The following is an 18,069-nucleotide window of genomic DNA, read 5'->3' on the forward strand; positions in this document are numbered from 1 at the left end:
GCTCAAGGACATAGCAGTTCCTGCTGCGGATGCAAAACCCCTTCCCATGCATTATAGCACTTTGGATGGATTTAAAAATATTAAAATAAAAGGTTATGAGCTAGAAGTAGTCGGCAGCCTGCCTGGCCAGCATGATAAGATAAAGCTGTGTACTCCCAACCATGGAAGTGCGACATTAAGTCTAATAGATTTCTAGAAACCAAGTTTATCAGCAATCCTCACTGTTTGTTTCTTCAACATTTGAAAGATACGGTTTCTGTACATATAGTCATAATTATCTTCAAAATTAAAATGCATCAGTGCCTTCCTCCTATAGAAACAGGAAGGTCACAGTTTCAGCCATCAGTTTCCCTCAGCCATGGTGGTATTTCAGGGGAATCTCGTACCTCTGGTTGTGGAAAACGCTGCCCATTGCGTGTCTAGCACTTGAACAAGATCTGTTCACGCCGTGAAAGGGCAAGGCTTTCAGTTCCTACACATGAAAACCTCCTGATAAATGCATTTACTATTTTTATTTAGAGGAATTTAGTCCCCATTCACTGTTCTAACAGGTACTAATTTTCCTTTTTGTTTAGGGTCATCTCTGCTTTGGTTGCTCCACAGATCTCCGCTTATTTACCAAGATTAGTAGAAGCATTCATAAAAATAGCAAGGTTTCAGGAATCTGTAAGGACTTCAGCTATAAGCTGCTTTTTGACATAAAAGAAAATCCAGTTCAGCTGGTATCGGCTGTCTTCATTACATTTACAGCTGCTACCTGCACAATCTTTTAGGATGTAATTACCATAATAACAAAAAACATCTCCATAATTATATGTGCGTAAAGCAAAATGCCTTTCTCTGGCCGTCCAGCTAGAGCTGCAGGTACAGATATGCATGCCTACAGAGGACACAGGGGATTAAGGAGGCATAGGAATAAACACGAGACAATTGTTGCCCCATATGGTGCATATTATAGGCAGATGTGTTTTGATCAGGTTCAGCCGTGCAGAAGCTAAATCGACTGATTTTTTCTCATTTACACTGAACTAACTTTGATCACAGTGTAGGTTTGTGTGTTTTAAAATTTATGCTCACTTAAAACCAACTCCAAATATGCTGAGGAGATTTGTGTCCTCAGAGGTCTTCTGAGCCAGGAAATGAGCTGTGTCCCTCAGTGGCTGGTCAGGCTGCGTGTGGGGTTCCCCACGCAGGGATGGGTAGGGATGGGTTGGGATGGGATGGAGATTTCCTCCACCATAGTTGACGTGGTGCCGGAGCTTTTTACAGGAGGTGCAGCACTGGCACTTTCTAGTTCTTTAGAAAGTAAAAGAAAATCAGATTGCCGGATGGAGTATTCTCGATGGGAACCATTCTCTTTCTTTCTTAGACACTGATAACGCAGTATAGTTTCTTCTCACCAGACACGATGAATCCTAGTACTTTTTATTTCTGTGGAGCCATTTCCATGCTGAGCTTTCAATTCTACTCCTCCACCTCCTTCTTGCCTGATAACAGTGAGAGTAGACTTTTAGCTCATAAAATAGAGTTACACCTTTTATTGAAAAAGATGGTTTAAAAAACAGCGTTACTGAAGGAGGAAGTAACCAGAGCTTAATTCTTTTGCTAGGGAATAACTCAACGGAAAATGTTATCTGTGTATCACCATCCATAGGTAAAACAAGGTGATTACAGGCAGACGTTCACTATTTCAGGTTTTCTTCCATCTTTCTGTTATCAAAAGCAGACCCAATTTTGCATTCTTACTTGGTAATTCGCTAATAACCGTAATTTTCATCTTAAGAAGATAGGCTAGAAACCACTGTTCAGAAAAGCCCTACAACATAACAATTGATCAATTCTTCATTACACTCGATGCATTCAGTTTACCACAGTCATTTCATTTGCAATTTGAGCTAAAAAAACAAACAGCAAAAATCTACTCAAGCAATTTCAGATTGGAAAGCCATAACACAAATTAGTACACAAAGAAACGGCAGGCAATCAATTTATCATTTGCTACTTTATTCTTTAGCAATTTGCAGTCATTGCCGAGTTGCTTTTGAAACTTGTAAAATTTGATTATGCGAAACCTAGTGAATGTCAGGCTTTGGTCACTTCTGTGTTGTGTTTTTTGAGTTGTTTAGAGAATAGAGAGATTGTATAGGTAGATCTGTCTGGCATCTGCTAATATCCTGCACAAGCACACATAGCTAAAACTTAGCACGGAAGCCCTGGCAGCTCTACTTCTGTTGTTTTTTACTGTTAACACAGTTCAGAGAAGGTTTAGTTCCCACTAAAGCAGGTATATGCCACTTCAAAAGACACACTGTGGACCTGCATCTCCAAATCAGTGCATGAGTCAGCTGTGGTCCCACGTGCAAGACTGACAATTGCATCTCCTACGGTATCCGCCGTGTGGGTGGAATATTACAGAAATGTAATGATGTTTTTAACCCCGCGGTGTGAATAACACGCCTGTCAGCCCATTAATAAAACGGGGGTTGCCTGAGAGAGACTGAGAAGTGGTGGTGCCACATGCTGCTGCGCAGACCTTACACCTGCTCACATTTATTCATAGGGGACCTCAAGAAGGCTTTCTATTTTTTTATCCCCCACAACGTTCGTCTTTCTGCATTTGGAAATGAGGATCCCATTAACCTTTTTTAGCCTTGATGTCGAACTGAGTTGTATAAATATTGTTTGCAAGCAGTGGATATGCTCAGAGAGGCACTGGATGTGTTCGGAGCACAGTCTGCAGAATAGACCTGGCAGAAGAGCAACGAAAGGCAAACAAACAGGCGAGAGGAGGGGGAGTGACTTGGGGACATCTTCTACCGGCTTTGGGCTCCACTGGCAGATTTGGAGCTGGCTGGTTTTCCCTGACTTGAAACCAGGTCTGCCATGTGCTGGGGCAATGGCCTAAGCACTTGATTATTCCATGGCAGAGCCCCCTCCCACTGAAACTGCTCTCTTTCGTATAGTTCTCGTAAGTATATATTGTTAACTATAAATAAGAAGATGCCAACTTTGCCAGCTTCCAAAGCTGTTTCCCTTCCTTTTATTTTTCTTTGCAGCAATGCATATTCAATTACATTTACAAAATGCATAATTTCATCAAGAAAATCTACAGGTCTGATACCAAAATGTTCTGCTGCCTCATGATATCCCGGTGGAATAGAAACCAGGAATCGGGATATTAAAACCAGTTTCTTTGCCCTAATCTCTGCTTATTGGCTATAATGAGACGGAAAATGTCTCCTTTTTTTCCTAGGCAAGAGAGCTTCTGACAGAAGCACTTACTGCGGTAGAGGGTTTCACAGATGAGACTTCTGAAGTGGGTGAGATAGATGCAAAGTCCCTAAAGGACAAGGTTTACCTGCTGTCACTTGCTCCAGTCTCACTGTGGGAATTTAAGCGTCTCCCTGCTCAGCCTCCTGGTTGTGGTGGCTCCTGCCCTCCTGCCTTTCTGGTCCACATGCTCTGCAGCAAAGAAAATTGCTCCTCGTGGACTATCAAAGCTGAATTGCTTTGGATAAGTGCACTCACTTGTTTTAGAGGTAGACCGGGTACTTTATTCTGCACTGCAGTTTGAGTAAACATCCTTACTGGACTAACTCTCACCCCATGTTATTTAAGCAACCTTTACATTTAAAATCACATTTGTTGTGAATAAAGTTCAGAGACAAAGGGTGGTCAAAAATAGCATCATCGTGCCTCTCAAAGAACTTCCCTACCTGCCTGATTTTTAATTAATTCTGTTTCTTTTGAAAAATTGATGTTTGGTTTTTAGGTTAGTTTGGGTTGGGTTTTTTGGAGTCTTTTGCATTGGTTAGACTAATTCTGCAGCTGATAATGTTTGGCATGTTTCAGTCTCAGCAGTGCAAAAATCAGCTTTTCATCAACAGAAGTATGCAGCACAAGGCTTATTGTCTCTCATTCGAAGCACATTGTGGACAGGTCTGTGTTGTTTCTGTTTGACGAACACCAGAAGACCCAACGTTCAGGCCTGCCAAGGCGAATCACGCTGGGATCGCAGGACTGAGATGCAGCTATTTTTCCCTTTTTCACTTCAGCCCCCACCATTTACCCACCTACCTCCAACTTACCCTTTTGGCAGGAACTGCAACTCTCTATTTTACCCCACATATTACTTTCAAATGTGGTGTGAAAGAAAAGCCAGGGTCCAAATTTACTGTGAAGATCTTTGCTAGCTATTTTTTAGCCTCTCATTCCTTCTCTGTCATGCCACTGTAAAATTGTAGGCTAAGGACAAGTTTCATTTCATCCTTTCTATTATTTGCTGAAATAAGTGTCTAGTGTAAAGGAAAGCATTAAAATCTAGGTTATTTCCTTACAGAACATGTAGATTCAGCAGCATGGCTCAATATTAATAACAACTGAATGGCTAAATCCCTGCAAACTGGGATAAAAGTTTGCTCCTAGGGATCCGGCAAACACACTTAAACCATTGAATTATCTTAATTCTAAAATAGCCTTCCAGCAGTACCACGGGGCCAGGCTACACTTTGGGTTATTTTGCTGTATCTGGAATTTTGAGGCTATTCCAGAGACAGACAGGCACAATGAAAAGCAGAGTTGGCCAAACATGTGAAGACTTGAGGTATAAAAGGATTAACAGATGCTAATGTTCTACATTTTTCTGCTGCAATAATATAAGTACAGACAGCACCCAGAGCAAAGCAGAAAGGAAAAGATTGCATGTAGGAGGGACAGAAAGACACAGCTATAATACTGTGCTGCAGTAAATTTTGAAAAAGGCAACTGTTGAACAGATGTTACCGGCACATGGAAAATACAGTAAGTAGATGGTTTGCAATTCACTAGTCCAGTGAGAAAAAGTGACTTATTTTAATCTAAAATGAAAGCTTTCAGTTTTTCCAGAGAAACAGAATCTCTAAAATGACAAAGAAAGACTGATAATTATTGAAAGTCAGACTAAACTCCTCTTCAACCTGAAATTAAATATCTTGGAAACAGGAGGCATCAAGTAATTTCATTTGCAAAGACATTGAAAGGAAATATTTCAACTTTTAGAAAAATATGCCTCTTTTTCTCTAGGCCAAATAGTTTGTCACATTCAAAATGAAACTATGGTAGATCTTGCTGATGTAGAGGAAAGTGTTGCCAATGCCATTTTAACCCAAGCTCTGTTCACTCGGAACACGCTCCTGAGGGCGCTCGTATCACTGAGTTTGCTCCAAGGAGCACAGTCTCTGTGCTTTTGTTTTCCCTATCTCAACTGCCTTCATTCACATGAACTGCTCTGTATGATCAACCCTTGTTTTTTATTCTTTTTATTCTGACTGCAGGACAGCCAGATCCAAAACACAGGTCTCCTGCAAGACCCCCATCACATTACAAGCTGGAAGTTACACAGCTCCTATTGTTCTGGTGTCAGGAAAGCAATGCATGCACACAGCATAAATATATAGAAGAATGAAGTGTGTCTTGGCATGGCACTTATCCCAACCCTGATTACCCAGTGTAAAGAGCACAGAGGCATTTTGGCATGAGCAGTGCTGAAAAGAGGGTCAGCCTACTGCTTTTCATGATAATCCTTCTTATCTCTAAACTATTGCTACAGCATCTGCATGGGAACATGAAGCGAGGAGACCACTTCGGTCTCTTGACAGTCCTTCTATAATAGAGGTATTTCCCTGCCCTCCACCTCAAGCAAAGATGTTTAATTCTGATTTATCTCTCATACTGCAGTGATCAGCCACACAAATGAATGACTCCCCTAGCTATGCGTCCAAAACACTCTGGATCCCTGTCATCTGCAATATTTTTGCATATTTCTTCAACAGCAAGACACAGTCTTCAACTTCATCTGTCCTGAGAGACAACTGCCCTTCCTACATTTTTGCACCCTTTTAGGTTGCAATTCTTCTTTGCCACGATGCAAATTTGTTCATGTTGCCAGCAAGTCTGATCTGCCATTAGGGTCTCAATCACTGATGTGGATAATACAGTGTAGGTCTGACTTGAAGTGGCCATCTGAACCAGTTAATTTCTGTATTTCTCTCGAACTCATTTCTTGATATTTGTTACTTATTCATTATGACTCCTTGACTACAAAGAGCACATCAAAGCTGAATATTTCTCTTTAATCAGGGACCAAAAACATTATCACTCTGATCATAGGATTGCAGCTTTCATATTTTCTTCTCAGACCTATTCTTGGAATGTGTCCCATCGTTTAAAATCCTCTTCTAATGTAGGAAAAATGACCTTTTCTCTTTCAAGGCAAACCTTTTCTTAGGATAGTCCATAGACTTCATGGGTATATGCCAAGAATGACATAGATTTTTATACAGATTGATTCTTATTTGCAATAACAATTTGCAGTATTTTTGCATCGCCAAAATCCTTTCAAAGATTTCTTACAGCAGCAGGTTATTTTGGCTGTGATTTCACGAGAAGAGCAGTCCAGATCTTTGCAAAAGGCTCTGCAAACAGTCTTTAAGCTAAATCTCCTTTCCCATGAGAGCAGGATGTAAAGAACTGAGATGTGATCATATGTGTGTGTGCATATGATATATGTGGAGACAGTGGAAGAGTCTGCTTTTCAGCCTTTTCATAAGATAGGTATATATATGTATAATACCTAAAATAAGAGTTGATTTTTTTCTGCCAGATCAAGTAGGAGTTGGAGCTGTTAACAAACAACATTAAGATTAAAGAGAATAAACAAACCAATTAATCATTTCTTCTGGCCCAGGTAAAATTAACACTACAGCTGAGTTAGCCCCTCTTATACTGACAGGGGAAAAAAATCCCTGTCTACGAGACAAAACCTTGCTAGAAGGAGAAAGAGAGAAATATGTTGGGGAAAACAGACTGCCTGTCCCTGTTTCCCTGAGGTCTAGCCTGAGCCAGGAGCAAGGAACTAAGAGACACTTGGGAAATGCAATAGAAGGTCAAAGCAAATAGGGCAGGAGAGGACTGGGGAAGGTCACGTAATCCACCCGCATTCAACAACGTACACCACGGATTATACACAATCCCATTTTCCACACGCGGGATAACACTTGTGAACTTTAGAGACGTTACCATTGCTTGGTCTGTGCTCTTAGCAGAGTGCATTGCTTTGATGCAGAACTTATCTTCCTGAGCAGCTCCCAGAAATTCCCTAAAAACTTTGCAAATTCTTTTGCTCAGGGCCTCAGGTGCTGCCCCAAGGGGATATCTGCAGGGTCCCTCTGAGGAGAGGGCTCTGAGCAGTCCCCTGTCGCTCAACAACAAGGGGGGGCTTGTTCACACCCTTGTCTATATAGGGCTTGGCATGGATTTTACATGCTTGTTTTACTCTCTTGTCTGCTAACAACTTGCCCCTGAGTATTTGGAATCAGTATAAAGTGAATAGAGTGAGATACCATATGTTAATTCCAGTATGCTTTTTGGCTGATAAAAGTGAAAAGTATAAGCTCTTTGTGAGATTATTGCATATAAATGAGTTAAGGCAATTGCATGGATAAACTAGAAAAGCAGTAGCTTTACCCATTAAGATTTTATCTAAATAATCCAGAAGTTAAGAAGGAGGAAAAAAATAAGTAGAAGGTTGGGTAGCAAGATCAAACTACTTAAAAGTCTGATCTCTGGTCATGCAGAGATTTGGAATATTAAACTTTTTAGCATGTCTAAGAGATGCTTAGTATGTGGTGGTGCATTAGAACTGTTACTTACTCTCTTCCTTGGGTGGATGTGTATATTTTGCTACTGCACATATTTCTCAGGCAAACAAATATAAGTGGCAAGGGAAAGGATGTTGTTCCTTGATGCAGTTGTTCTCTTGACACTTCATACTATGAAATACACTCCAAATTTCCCAATAGAAAGAGACTGAAATTATGAAGAATAAGATTGACTGAAATGGCTGGCAGTGTTTAAAAGATGTTAGCTAGTATTGACGTTTCGGAGAAAAAAAATACTCCGAGAACGCTGCCCCGAGGAGGTGATTGATACGGCTGCCACGGGGGCCTGTGTCACACCAGAAAAGTCACTCCAGCCGTGTCAGAGGTGATCATTACTTTTATGCTCCTCGTTTTCTGGGTGCCTGACTGACGACCCTGATATACAGAAATATGAAGCACTTAAAGCTTAGCTGCTACTGAAATCTCGATGTCGGAGCTGGCTGCGAGCTTTCTGATGAAAAATTTTTCTGTTGGAAAATGTTGACTTGCCACAGCTGAGATTTTCACAGAAGTGTGTTTTTCCATTGAAGTTATCATTGTATGATTTTTAGCACAGAATTGCTGGAGGAAAAAAAGGGAGAAAAGAAAAGGGAGGAAGCTCTGCGCTTTGGAATAATCAAAGCACATGAGAAACCACAAAATGAGAGGCTTGGGTTCTGCTCTGGGTCTGCCTGAGCAAAACTTCCCAAATTAATGCCGTTATCTCCTGGGCTGATGGCTATTAGGGGATCGGTGGGGGAGGAGAGGAGGAGGAGAAGAGAATCTTTCTCCCTTTCCCTCTCTTTCTAAGTGCTTTTACTAAACATTTCAAAGGGGTTTTGTTTCATTCCAGTGGGAAAGAGTGAAAAAAAAAGTCTCTGTGCTTTTCATGGAAGGGAAGAGCAGCTCCATGCCTGGCTCCCCTTTGGGCAGCTCTGGGTTCAGAGATCAGACACCTCAGTGGATGGGACACTTTTCACCCCATTTCCCTGTCTGAAACCATTAACTTCTTGGTCTGGAGATGCTGGTGAAGTCAGGATACATCACACCTCGCACTTGCCTTTTACTCACTAGACCAGTAACGCTGTCAGAGAAGGAAATTGGCCTATATGGTGCAATTTGTTCTTAATAATCCATGCCAGCTTTTTCCCCTCACCTTATTTTCCCCTTTTCGGAGGCAGGATTTAATATTGCTAAGCCACCCACCTGTGGGGTTTGCCTATCCCCTTCTCAGCTCCAGGTGAAGGGAGTTTTGTGGTCACCGATCTCCCCAGACAAGGTGTCCCACCACTTAACTTTCTCATGGTTAGAAAGTGTCCAGCCTTCATCTGTGCCGAGGTCAGGCTGGTCTCCTTCTTCCTCTGCGGATATGGGGAATAACCAACTGCTGCCTTCTCTACTCCCCATGTTAGAAGACTAAATGCAACCCCTTTCAGTGCTCTCTTCTCTAAAATAAGCCTATTTCTTTTAACTTTCCTTGCAGGTCACATTTCCAGGCCACTTGTTAGCTTTGCTGCTCCCTTTTTGAACTGCCTCTAATTTGTCCAGCTTTATTTAAGTATGATGATCAAAACTAGACATAGTACTCCAGCTGTGGCCTCTCAAGCCCAAGTGCCCAGGTCTAATGAGTTGCTGTGCTTTATGTGCACTACTCTCAGTAACAAATTTTATTCTTGTTAATTTTTCCTAATAACTGCAAGTCGCGAGTCATTAGGAACCTGCATTGAAGGTAGTCTGGCTGGTTTGTAGGTTCTCAAATCACCCTTTCTTCACTTTTTGATGTTAAGTAGTGAATTTGTGCTTCTGTCTTTGTCCTTCTTTGGATCTCAGAGGTTCTCCATAAGTTTTGAACATAATTTTTAATGATTCAAATAATGATTTGGCTGTTACTCAAGGTGGATTCAGCAGTTACTGACAATCTGGATATACCCATTTTTAGCTGTCTCTCTTCTTTTTGTGCCTTGTGTTCCTATTACCGTCTTGAAATTAACTGTGCTAAATATCTGATTGTAATTAAATTTCTCTGAGAAGACTGAAGCAACAAAGACTTCGAATGCATCTGTATTCCCTATGTCATTTTACCTGCTCTCCTTCCCTGTTAATGGACCCGCACTACTTTCCTTTGCCTTGATAACATTAATAATATTTGCCCTTCACCCCACAAAGGCTGTGAAAGTAAATTAATGACTGTGCATTAAGCACCCAGTTACTATAATAAAGAAGGAAAAAGCCTATCAGGAAATGAATGGCACTTCCAAGATGGGTTTTGCTACTTTGTGGCATACGTGCATTAAAGCCACTTGCTCACAAATAACAATGACATAAAATACTGGCTCAGTGCTCGGTAATGGAGTGCCATCTATCCTGGGCACTGAAGGAAGTGCCAGTCCTCGAGCAAATCAGAGTGTGGTCATGCCACAGAGACTGCATTAGAAATTGCAAGCACGAGGAGCCAATTAAGGCAGCACAAACAACCTTAGCTCTGGCGTTTCCTGGTTTGTGAGTGCTTCCCATCACAACTTTGTGTGTCGATAGATGGAAGGTGAAATCTTTGCTCTGCCCCAAGTGCTGGGTAGTGTCCTGTTGGCTTCTTCAAGGCATTGAGTGCCTTGAAGTTAGGTCTTTCACTCCTGCCTGGGATTGTAACTAGGACCCTGTTACTGTTCTCTGTTTTTGTAGTTCCTTATCCACAGACGGAGAGAACAATATGCTCTTAGTGATTACATAAATTTATAGGAATTTTTAGCACCCCCTCCTAGAGTGTCTGATGACTGCATGATTGTACCAGGCAGTCTTACTGTCTTCTAGAAACATTTGGAGATGATAACTGTGACTTGCACAACTCTTTGTGAGTGTATGCAATGATGTAAATTGTTAATGGAAATTATTCTGAAGTGAACTCAGGCCTCAAGCCAAAACAGCACCATGAAAGACTGAAATAGTACCATGAAGATGACTAGCAAAAGTGATCTTTGCAAGCTTTCGGTTCCCCCAACATATTTGCTTGAGATTACTGGGGACCAAATGAGAATCTGACATGATGTGACCCCCAGCAGCCTCTGCACCAAACTGCAGAAGTTTCTAATGACTTTTTATGGTTCGTTTCTTCCTCGGAGAGCACTACGGTGCTGATATCCCAGTTGCCCTATGGCTGATATGACCAGCTGTTTTGTGACTTGTATCTAGCATCGTTCTACCTAGAGGGCACAATTTAAAGTAGACTATGTTGTCATTGCAGCAACCAAGATTTCCTACAATAATTATATTCTTACCTGGTGGCTTGTAGCAAAATTAAGATGTTATTTTCTGCTGAAGAGGTGTGAACAATCACCAGAGCGGGTCCAGAGCTGACCCCTGTTTTCTCCCAAATACTCTTTTTTTCCTCCTGTTGTCCCAATCTAGCTGCTGGGGATTATACTCACAGGCTGTCATCTGACCTCTCTGCCCACGACTGTAAAATTAATTAAACATGCCTCTCTCCATGCATGCTCGCTAAACAGACTGTCCATTCCAGCACTAGTTAGTCCAGCATTTGCATCAATATTAACAGGAAATATCTAAATACTGGGCATGAAAATTTTGCACTCTACCTGCTGTACAGATCGGCTCATTGTACATCCTCTCCTTGTCCTATATGTGTAGCCTTTTGTCTCCTGTGTCCTTTCGACTTAATTTTAGTTTGCCCTCTACTTTCACCTCCATTACTGTGTTATACATGGGCAGTTGGCTATGTGACTTAATCATATCAGCCTCCTCCTGCTGTTTTACTTCAATCATCTCCAACCTTTCTCCACTGAGCTGACAAAGATACTTTCTCCTGCACCATGGAAAACATGATCTAAAACAATAGGACAGTGTTAGAGTTCTGCATGCATAATTTCAATAACATCCCATGTAACCAGTCACCTGGCTGTATTTTTAATGAAATCGCCCTTGTTATCAGCCTATTTTCATTCAGTTCTCACAAAAGGATTGCTCACAGCGTGAGTCATGCCAGACATTTCAGTATCTCTGTCAGGAAGTCAGGAAGGATAATAAAAAGGGGTACATGCAGACAAATCTTTGGAACTACAACATTTAAGAGCAGCAATGCTGCTGATAGCTTTCAGTCATTTTGCAGAACATTAAGAAAAAAAGCAACCAACCCCCAAAAGTAACATTTTGTTCATTAATACCTTTGCATTGCTCCCCACTGTGTTTACTTGCATCCGTTACGTAACTCTAAAGTTTCCAACTTTATTTTTCATTTTAAGGCCTTCTGCGCTCAGAACTTTTTTCTCGGTAAGAATAACAGAAAGCTCAGCAAGGCAAGCAAAGTCACTCATCTAATGATGTAAGGCTGGGGATGAGCCTGCTGCCACGGCTCCAGGGAGGTAGTGCAGAAGGGTGCCGAGAAATGCACCCTCCTGCTCCCGCTGCCGCCCGTAGGTACAAGGGCGAGCGCTGGTACCTCTGGCAGGGGAGGTGCTTTCTGGTCTCAGTCCCCTCCCGTCCAAAGAAGAAAGTGATCACTACCGCATGCACACAAGTGTACGCTGAGATCATCTGTTGTTTTTTGCCTACGTTTCTCTCCTGAAAAGCACATTTTTTTGCAAAGTCAGTTGGCAATATCTACATCATTATGAAGCTTTCCTGGCACTGCATCTGCTGATTGATGGCTGTGAAAATGCAGCATATTTCATTTGCTTTTTCTAGACGTGAAGCCAGCTGCTAATGGTTTTCACAGGGTGAAGCTGGCAGCTGCAGGATCAGGTCTCAAGGCTCTAAAATGTACATTTGCAGGAGAGCCACCTGGGCTTTTGGCTGTTTCATTACTGGTCATTACTGCTCATAAGAAGTGATCTAAGCAAAATGGGTGCTGAGCCTGGCTGTAAATTCTGGGATTTGATTTGGGAAACCACAGTCATTAGCATCAGATGGAAGTGATCTCAATGATCTTGAAATCTTTCTGCATGCAATTAAAACTTCCGTCGCCTGTTTCCAAAACCACATTAAGTCCCATGGTCTGACAGCTGACATTTATTTAGTTTTATTCATCTGCCTCTTCAAGTCAAATACAGAAACTAATACATAAGTATTACCCTCCTTATGTTAATTGCGAATGCTTGCTGAAGACTGAAATAAAGCATGAACACCAGTGTGTCATTAGGCTGAGTGAGAGCGAGACTGTGGCTCTCTGCAGACACCAGACAGCAAAAAGTAATCTTCTCCTACAGGTCTTGGCTAAAAGAGGTATCTAAGTACTTGTTCCTTTCACTCTAGAAAAAGGCCATTTGATTCCAACATGTCTATATTTTGCCTGACTTTCCTGCATTTCATGCACAGCAAGGGGCAGGGGACCGCGGCGGCGGCTGAGGCCATCCGGGCTGCGGGATTGCTGTCCTGCTTCTTCAAGCCCCATGCAGCGCCTTTTGTTTTTATAAAAGCCCTCTGTGACTATGAAGAATGAGATAGGATTGGTCCCTCCTAGACGTCTAGATGGCATGTTCTTTTGGGAGGTAGAGGCAGGAAAAACACACGGGCTTTGGCGGTGCTGCGTGTTACTCACTAGCCTGACTTTTAAGAAACCAGGCTGGATGCCTCATCTTTCCTAGAGAAAGATAGACTCACCCGGGAGAAAAAAAAAAAAAGCAGAGCTGTGAAGAGATTCACCATCAGTTTTGTAAGCTGCTGTCAAGTGGGATGCAGGCCGATCTGCATTTACATTTATATTTTTTGGAGTGTTTCACAACGACTTAAACGGGAAAGAGCAAGGCAGAAAAGATTGGTTGTGTGGGAATTCCTGAGAGCAGCAAGAGAATTTCATAATCACACAAAATCATCCAAGCACTGATTTTGCATTGTTGGCCACTCTATCTTCACAGAAGATTGACCTTGACACAGACTTGAACAATTTTAAACAGGAGAAATAGGTTCCATAAGCAAAAATACTGTAAATCAGAACCCTCCTTCCAGGTAGGAAAGTCCTGTTTGCTTGATTTCTAATCTATATGATCAACAAAAAGCATTCATAATCGTTAAGTGGCTGAAAAGTGGGCCTAGAGTGTACATCACTTTCTCCTGTGAGGCTCTGCGGGTTGAATTCTCTCTCATCAGTGTGTGCCACAGAGGCTTTAGATAAGGAACTGGTGAAGAATAGCTGAACAGTGAAAGCTATTATCTCAAAAGACTGATATTTACTGGATTCCTGCTTTTTACCTTTCTAGCTGAGTCACAGAATTTCCTTTGTTGCTGCACATTCGTTTTCCTCTTCTCTAACAAATACCATTGAATTGAGTATGCACACATCTTATATACTGTTATCTAGAATTACCTCCAAAAACCCTTTTAAGTCCTGTTCACATACAAATGAGACTTGAATACTTCCAGGGCAGAGCAGTACATTAGCAACCCTGGGAATTAACAATAGAATTGGGTCAATAAAAGAAGGATATACTATCTGATCACAAGGTGACTGTTTCCACTGTAATGTGAAAAGCTACTTTCAGTGCTGAAAATACAGTAGAGCAACAGTTAAATTAATGCCACTGTATAGACCTCATTTGGATCCCTGCGTACATGTTCAGATTTGTGCAAGCAGAGGGAATGGCTATTAGGATAATCAGGGGAATGAAGAGCTTGCTTCGTAAGTAGAGATGAAAATTAATTTGCTTAGCCTAGCAAAAGGGAGACTGAGGGTGCATTTCATGTTGCTGATACGTACATAGCGGGGAAGGGAACTCTGTAGGCTAAGGGAGCACATTGTTGTGAGAATATCTGCTCCAGGAGCAACATCTATGAACATATTTGGGGTGGAAAATAGGGAATTTCTACCTACTGAAAGGTAAAGATCTGGGTGACTTGAGCAAAATATCTGTTTCTAAGATGGATTTGAAGGCTGCCTCTATAGCAGGGGACTTGGACTGAGCAAGAGCAATGACATGGTTCGTACAGGAGGGGCTTTTATAATGTAACTGAAGGAGCTCTGCATGGTGGCATTAGCCAAATCCTCTTTCCAGTGTATTTTCTCAGAACCTGAGTGTGACCGAAACAAGTCCTCCTCTGTGTGGCCTGCAAAAAGCCAAAGGTATCTCCAACCACGCTGGCTGGACTGACAGCTCTAGCAGACCACCCCCTTTCTCTTGTGGATGTAACACCTGAAAAACCTTCTGGAGAGTGAAAATGAGTATGATGCATCGAATCTCCCCCACAGGTTACCTGGGTATATTTGATGAAGGGAAAATATCTACATATTACTGCAGCTACTGAAGCAGCGAAGCTGGAAGGCTCTGGTTCAGGGGATCAGAGAGCTCCGAAAGTTTTGAAATGTTATTCTTGCCCTCACCCACTGCAGATTTGATTTAATGCCTACAGGGCACATTATTGTTTATAATATTTCACTTTTTGATAAAAAAATTTTGAAAACTATTATCTATTTTGTTATTTTATCATCAATTATTGAATTATTGGGGGGGTTTATACATTCACCACCTTATCATAAATATCCTGGAATATAAAAATGTCTGATTTGTAGACTCTTACTATGAATAAATTAAGCTGGATTTATGAGACTTACGGTCTGTTCTGCCTCTGTTCTTTGGAGGGCTTTCTGAACGTGCAATGAGAGCTCTTAGTTCTTATTATGGAATTTTATTGCAACCGTGTAACTGGGTTAATATAAGAAGTATAAATAAGGATATGCATTTGCCTGTGAGATGTTTTAATATGGAGAAGAGCATCTGAAGTTCAGAAAATATGAACTGAAGTACAGACTGTATATCTTACTCTATAAATAGGAAGAGAAACCATTTCAAGTGCTGAAGAAAGAATGGAGTATGTGGGAATTGTCCCCTAGGAAAGGCAAAAAGTCATCGGATTTTTTTAAGCCATCTTGCTCTACTCTGCAACTGCATTTTAGCAAACATCCTAAAATGCTGCAGTTGCTTCCTCTCACCTGCTGGTCTCCTGCACAAACTTTCATGAAACGAAAGAAAGAGCATAGAAAGCAAGAGAAGCTGGAAAGGTCTAACAGCCAGGATATTTTGCCTTCTAAGAGTTCCTCTTCTTTTTGGTCTATGTGAACTTGACTGATGTTAGTTCATGTAGACTGAGACCCAGACAATAACCACATCCTGCTTCTAAAAGAAAAAAAAAAATCAATACACACGAAGTACTCTTTTTAGTGAAGATTACAAGCTAAATCCTGTGATTCTCTCTCCTGTGCGTGAGCAAAAAAATCCTCATTCGTCCCTGTGCCACCTTCTCATCCTTTACATACTTCAATGGCATTTTAATAACACTAAGTCAACAAGGATACAGGCGATGTCCACGCACACAAATGAAGGGAAGGCAGAAGGCTGCTGCCAGCAGATGAGGATGGAGCCAGCACAGCTGTGCCTAAAGAGATAGCAGCTGGAAAGGCCTGAGGTGGCCACCAAAAGGGAGAACAGCTGGAAAACCAAAAAAGAGGTTTTAAAGGAGGCACACACCAACTGGCTTAACTGAGAGAAAGAGGTGTCGGGTCTGGAGCGGCGAGATTGCCTCGCAGGCTGCAGGAGCGCTCGCCGGGGGGTGACCCCGGGGAAGGAGCAGTAACGGGAGATGGAAAGGAGAAGGGGGAGTTAGCACTTCATACAGGTTGGGGAAAATAAATACCTTTCTAGCAGCTCTGCAGCCTTTGGGCTGTAGCAGTAAAAAACCATGGGGAAGGGGTTTGGCACAATAGACTTCCTTCGGTTTCCTTCAAAGCAGAAAGGACTGCTGGAAACCGGCACGAGGCTGCTGCTGCTGCTACCAAAGGGCGACCGTTGCTCTCAGTCCTCCTGGGCAGATTTCCTTCTGCCATTGACAACAGGATTTGCTGTGGTTTTTTGTAGGAACAGGATGGCGACAAGTTCACCGGCAGGCTGACTGTAAAGCTCAATATTTTGGAGTAGGGGTTCATCGCTCTTTGCACGCTGCTATAGATGATAACATTTTATTCTCTTTTTCAGAGTTAACAGACCCATTTTCCTTTGGCCCTAAATGTGAGAGTGCAACAGGTATTCTAAACACAATGGGCGTTTTATTTAAAAGGTTTAAAATCGCACTAGTCTAGAACAAAACTGTGATTTCCCATTGTTCATCACTGCTGTAACCATCTTTGCTGCTCTGTGATGTCAGATGGAGAGCTAGTGGGTTATTGCTATATTATGTTTCACTGTGAAATCCAGTCAGATTAATGACTTTGGGGTCGCTTGAGATTTACATAATTTATATCGATGACTTGCTGTTTAAAGTGTTTTACAAAATCAGGAAATAAATTGTAGGTTTTATAAAAATATCATAATTAAAAATTGACTTGTACTACCTGTTGGCTTCAGGAACGTGCCTGAAGTTCAGGTATGATGGATTGTTTTGCTCAATGAAAACTATAAAAAACCAGGAGAGACTTATGATGATAAAAAGCATTTTTTTTAGGTGGTTACATTATCAATCTTTATATTGAGCCAAATGCTGCTTGCATTTCTTCTGTGCATATTTTATTGACTTCATTGTGACCAATTGTGGAAGGAGAGCAATATTTGTATTATAGTGAAGAAGTATTATCACATTCAAAATCAAAACATGTTCTTGAACCAAGTATAAAACTTCAGAAGCCAGAAATCAAACACTTGTTTTAGTTATTTCTTTAACATGACTTAATCATTCCAGAATTTAGCAAGCTGTGATAAATCTTTCTGCTGTAAAAACAGAAGGGAAATTTTCTTGCCTTTCCTCATGTTAGAAATCAAAATATTCAGATGGTGAATGTTATTTTTTCAATAGTTTGATTTGGGAGGAGCAATGAAAAAAATATGCAACAAGAATCTGCTACATGTAAGGCTGGTCTCAATGTTTTTTTAATGAAAATGGGTTTGAGGGCAGCTGTTGTGATGCAAAAATGAGCCAAACTCTGCTCTCCGTACAACTGCTCTATGCCCAGTGAAAATCCATGGAGTTGGACGGGACCAGCAGCCTTGAATTTCACCCGGTATTACAGGGTTCATAACATGAGATCCCTGTGTAAGAAATTAGACACACTATTCCATTTTATTTGGTATGAAACCAAAACTCAATTGTTTGAGCAGGATACTGAGATGTGCAAAAGCACTGCTAAAAATGTAAAGTTCTACCTTGTTGCTACTATTAGAGATGAAGCAAGAAATGCTTTCCTACCCCTTCCCCCTGGAAAAAGGGTGCTGGGGAAGACAAAATGTCCAAGCTCCAGCTGCTGCCCAGGAAAAGACTGAGCAGGAGCTGGAGACTGGAATCAGCAGATGTTGGGACAATGTGGGCTCTGGGCAGGGTGGGAGGAAAGCAGAGTCCTGGGACAGTGACGGATGGCACAAGGGCACCAAAACATCTTGCTAAAGCTCATCTTACAATTATCAAC

At 41.6% G+C, this 18,069-nt stretch overlaps 1 protein-coding gene across 1 annotated transcript in view; it reads right to left on the minus strand.

Annotated features, from left to right (window-relative positions):
• Positions 1-18,069, minus strand: part of LOC127018516 (von Willebrand factor D and EGF domain-containing protein-like) — a 191,759-nt gene that overhangs the window by 161,802 nt on the left and 11,888 nt on the right. The gene's annotated exons all lie outside the window — the stretch shown is intronic.

Source organism: Gymnogyps californianus, chromosome 7 (genome assembly GCF_018139145.2).
Source record: "Gymnogyps californianus isolate 813 chromosome 7, ASM1813914v2, whole genome shotgun sequence".
Lineage (NCBI taxonomy): Eukaryota > Metazoa > Chordata > Aves > Accipitriformes > Cathartidae > Gymnogyps > Gymnogyps californianus.